Source organism: Trachymyrmex cornetzi, unplaced genomic scaffold, assembly GCF_001594075.2.
Source record: "Trachymyrmex cornetzi isolate Tcor2-1 unplaced genomic scaffold, Tcor1.1 scaffold579, whole genome shotgun sequence".
In the NCBI taxonomy this organism is placed as follows: Eukaryota; Metazoa; Arthropoda; class Insecta; order Hymenoptera; family Formicidae; genus Trachymyrmex; species Trachymyrmex cornetzi.
The window spans coordinates 3008197-3014086 of NW_017299892.1; positions in this window are offsets into that span (position 1 = coordinate 3008197).

Genomic DNA, 5890 nt, shown 5'->3' on the forward strand with positions numbered 1-5890 from the left:
AATTGGAATGAAATTGCAGTCGCTAATGCGCCGATTTAAATGTAAACGCGCGGAAATGGAGACGTTATAGCCATTCGCAACATCGAATCGAATAGCGATGTCGCCTTTTTATGACCGATTCCCGTAGTTGAGAAGAATACCTCACGCTGACGTTGACGTATACTTTTGGGCAGTTACAACGATTTCCAGAGAGAATTTCAAGTGCAATCAAATTCTACGTTTGGCTGCACACGTAAAGCGTATGCACTACTTGAATCCATAATTGATGAATATTAACATTATTATATTATTCTACATAAACAATAAATAAACGTCAAAACCATTTTTATTAAATATATATATAATAAATAAAATAAACATTTAAAATTATTATTGTATAGATTATATTTATATATTTGTGAATAATTAATCCAGGAATCGTTACCTGGGATATTTTATACCTCATCAGCAGCATGAAAATGTAAATTGCTATAAAATTGATATCATTTAACATATCTTCTTTCTTTTTTAACTGTTCTATTTTTTACTTTGTAAATATATTTTGTTGCAAGTTTTTGATTCCATCAATAAATTCCAACAATAAAAAAACATTTTATTATTTAGTGCCTTTTTGTAGAAATACTGTCATAATAAGTTACTCAATGTATGGTACTTATATATAATATTAATTTAATTTTTAATTACCTTTCAAAAAATTGTGAATAAATCCATATCCATAATGTTCTCAAATACTATAAATCGGAAAACAATCAATGATATCCAATATATTGTTAATAAAAGTAATTTTAATTGGGGTGTAAAAACCCCAGGTGATTGTTTATGTAAAAAAATAAAATAAAATGGCTATTATCAGGTTAAAATTGACAATTAGAATTAAATGAATAATATTTTAAGAAATATTCTATCATGAATAACCTTAAATGATCTGCATATGTAAAACGTTTTACTTACATTGATACTTCATTACAGCATTGTTACACTGTGTATAAAATCTATTTAATGAACCTTTTTTTACAAACGAATATTTCTTTGAGTACTGAGTCTTTGAGTTCTAAGATCGCATGTACAATATCATTGGAGTCGAATTGGAATTTTCTAGATTGGACGATACAATGCAAGGCCATTATACAAATCAGTTGAAGCTTATTGTATTTCTCCCAGCATGCAATAAGCGGTATTATAATGGCTTTGCGATAAGCGTTCAATAAAGCAGTTCTGTTTGTACCGAATAACCGCAGCTAATAGGTAAATCGTATATGAGTCGATTGAATACAATTCGTATTAACGTAACAAAACTTTCAAAATACATTTCATTTTCTGCAAAAAATTTTCATCACTTCTTATCAATTTTCTTCTATTTTTTAATACTATAAAAATAAAAAATCTTTAATTTATTTAGGTTTGCGTTTTCTTAAAATTTTAAATCAAGAGAAAATTTATTTCTTAGAAATAATAATTCACTTATTTATAGAAATACTATTATTGCAAACATGTATATATATTTTATATATTAAATTGTTTCTTGTTCCTGATATATTAAAGATAAGTTCAAACTTTGGATATAATTTAGTTACGTATCGTTGTAAAGTACGAATCTATAGAAACCAATTCTATAGAAATTCTGAGCAGCTTCGACGAACTGCTTTGATCGGGTTAGACCCGCTGCGTAACATCCCGAGTTCGCGATAATAACGGGAGTACGATTTAACTTGGTTAAAGTGCAATTACTCAGTGGTTAACCCGAACTACTCCTTCATCTCTGTTTACTGTGTACTCAAGAAATCAGTAGCTGAGTTTAGTCACCATGCTCAGAAATCGTGCGCGACGGTTTGTGCATGCATTAATTAATTGACTTCCCCGACTACGGGTGTTTCCACCGAAATTATAGGACCATAGTAACGACGAATACCGGCGCCGAGAAAGCATTTAATAGAAATACAATCTGAATGATCTAAATTTCTATAATTTAACTTATATTAATAATTTTTAATCGACCAATATATGAGTAACACAAATGAGTAAAAACCGTTTTGTTCGATCAAAGCTGAATGTTAATAACATTTTCTGCGTAAATTTATATACATTTTTTCTTCTTCTCTATAATAAATTAATCATTTTATTAAATTGATTATCAATTTAATTTGTAATACTACTATTCCGACTATCATTTAGAACATTTTATATGTAAAGTTACATATAATATTTAATAACTTAATATATAAAGACAATGAACTCCGCTGTAAAACAAACAGATCGGCGGCAACCAGTGATAATTGATGTGATATTTTCGGACGCGCATCGTTTGCTATCTCGATGCTGCAATTGAATAACAACGTGTTCCAAGTAGGGAATATTAGTAAGAAATGTACGTAATATAATTTATTATTAACATTATAGTCGGAAAGGATTACATTATCTATACTTTAAAAAATAGCGGTGTGAATCATGTGGTATCTATATAATTCTCACTATGTTGATGTTAAATTAAATTGCCTCAATATGGCGTGGATTTAACACCATGGATTTAAAACCCACACCGACATTTTTTAGAATGTACATAAAAATTCATTCAATAAATTTATATAAAAGGCATTTAATAAATTAAAATATTAAAAAAAAATCTTTCTTTCATATTATGCCTGTGTGACGATCGTGATGTAAAGATGCACGTCTGTTCTTTCAAAGATTCGAGTTCAAATCCAATCCAAATATGCTATTTTAGTCGAATAACAATGATAATCATCTCTCGAATAACAATAATAAACCGAGGAATATCTTTACATTGAGAACTTCTTCTAACAAACTGTTCAGAATCAGCATTAAAATTATAGGTTTCTGCAAATATATGCAGAAAAGGTAACTAATCTCTGAAAAGAAACTATGAACTTACAATTAGAAGAAGAAGAAGAATATATAGGATAATTTTTATGGCAAATTTTTAATAATTAGTATCTCATAAATTATATATATATATATATATATATATATATATAATCGTCTTTTGATATGACTTGTGCTATTGTGGATTAATGGAAGGGATGTACTATTACTGTAATTTATTAAAAACTAGATGTTATTTAAAATATCTAGTTTGATACACGTCGAATGGTTAAGAAAATATTTTCGATCGCGATCAGAGGCCTGATTCTTGAAAAGGCGAAAAACTAGGAAAATCTATAATATATACTGGATATAGCATTTTTAATTTAATTACTATTATTGAAATTAATATACAATTAAAATCAATATATAATAGCATTATAAAGAATCAGACGTTAATAAAATCTTGCACATAAAAATTAAATTATTGATTTCGATATTTTTAAACAGCGTTTTGAATAATATTAGCTTCTTTGTTCTACAATGACAAAAGTAAAACCAGGTCAAACGTGCAAAGCACAAAGAAAGTCATTTCAAAATCAGTATTGCGTCGTTGGCACTTCAATGTTCGCAAGTTGGAGCTTCAGAAAGTTGGTATATGTACTAGGTATATGTACGATGTGCCGGGTGTACGGAATGCGCTCATCTTTATTAATACGAGGGTGGACCGGCGAGAGAGTTTTAAGTTGGCCTACCCGGAGTAGCTCAGCCAATATTTACGTTTCATTTTGTTGAAGCTCCACGTCCACAGCCGTTCTCATTCGAGGTTTGATGAAAATGCGTAGCAACGTTACAACATCACGGATGGTCATTCCTCGTATGGTTCTGCCTTGTTTGATCAGTATCATTCTCTAAATTTGCACTTTGCGTTTATCAGATTAAATCTTACTTTATTTAATTGCTTACAATTTTGCGTCATCGTTGCAATAGAATTATAATATTACTTTATATTGTCTATATGTTATAATACGTATTTGAAACTTAATAATAAATATAAGCGATTGTGAAGAAATTTCATCCTTACTCCCTTCTAATAATGTTTCCATCCCTGACAGAGCAATTAGTAGACAACAGATTTAATAACATGACCCTTAAAATTTCTCTTGATTATCGTAAACTCCAATTTACGCTTTGAATATATTCATAAAATTGAAAGTGCATTTCGGCTATTTATAATTTCTATATTTGTTATAACATGATAAGCATCTAATACAAAATGTTTAAAGTTACTATATACACATAATTAAAACTTTTTTTAAAATTTTTTATTTCTTTATCTTTTATTATCTTATCTTTATACAATTTTGTAATCAAAATTAATTTTAAGTAGACTTATCAACATTAAGATTGCTTGTCATCTGAAGATGACATAAAATTGTATTGAATATAAATTTTTATATTGAATCTATTTAATAATATTATTTGATAATATATTAATAATATGTATTATTAATACAAATGACAGTAATATGTTAAAATATATTCTAGATATAATATACAATTTTACATAAAATCTAATTTTGAATCCGATCTATTGTGTGTCAGAACAGATGTTGCAATTAATATTCAAGAAATATGTTTCCCGTTGCTGTGCTCTTTAACAATGAATATTGCTCAACGTATCAGCACGCGCACCGTAGTCCGAGACGCGTCCAAGACGGAGTTTTCCAATTAGTGCGTTTATATTAAATTACCCGACGGGAGCGCAGATAATGGCCTGCCCCGTAATGAGATTGTCCCGTCGAATGCTCGCTGGTTATATCTCACAGCAGATAAGGCCACAGTCCCTAACAACGAGACGGTTTGACGGGTTAGAGCCCGTAGAGAAGACGCTCGGTATTCGAACGATCTCGTTTCGGAATAACCGGGAGCGACAGCCGACGAAGTTATTGGAAATTTAAGAAGAGAGATATTCCTCAATCTACTCAATGTTGGATAAAATTCCTTTTTCTACTAATAGATGGGAACGATCTAATTACTATATATGCTAAGTGTATAATTTAAAATATGATAATTAAATAGAAAATTCTATTCCCTTCGACCAGTTTGAAATTGATAAAAAGATTCCGATGTAATTACTGAAAACCTATATATATATATTATATATATATATATATATATACTCCTTCGGATACAGCTGCAGTGTCGAAAAAGTGATATAATAAATCTCTCAATATCTGTTATGGATTTAGCAGTCGTTATATCGCCCGAGGATATCCTCTACTCCGTAAGGGAGATCGAATTGGCACATTTTGATTTATCAATTTTGAACACTCTTCGATTTCACCCTTCGGGCTGAACTTGTTCATTCTTTGCGAATGAAAGAAATTCCGATTGACACATTCAATTTTTTCTTTATCTCGCAATATTTCTCCTTATTATAAAAATAATGATTACTGTTGGTACTGTCTTACTGCGCATTGCTACTATTATTATTATATTTATCAACAATAACAATTTAAATTATTAATAAAGAATATATTTTTAACTTTCCCTATTTTTATATGCAATATCTTCATCAATTTTATGTTATGTTAACACTACGAATTATGCATAACAAACTGTTAATGTTACACCTGATTGTAATTACATCACACTTATTTTGTTAAAAATCTGATAAAATTTATTTATGATATGAATTTATTTAACAATATGGAAGTTTTGTTTAACGATCTACATTTTCTATATGATCTGTATTTTAAGAAATAAGTCCATTTATATTATTTCCAAAATGATAGATCATTCGCTAGAAAAACGTATAGCAGAATGACCACTCAAAAAGCAATGTAATTGATATATGAGAGAAGAGATCGTTGCCCGTGCAAGACCAGAATTATAAAGTTATGTCGACCGAAGTGGTCAGCCAGTGAGGTCCGATAACCAAGAATCTCACCGGTCTGAATTCGTAATTCTGTAACACCATAACCGCCTGTATTTAGGAAGCGGCGTGAGCAGAAACGGGATAAATTATGAGCGGCGACCGCTGGAGGTACGATTTACGATGACCGAG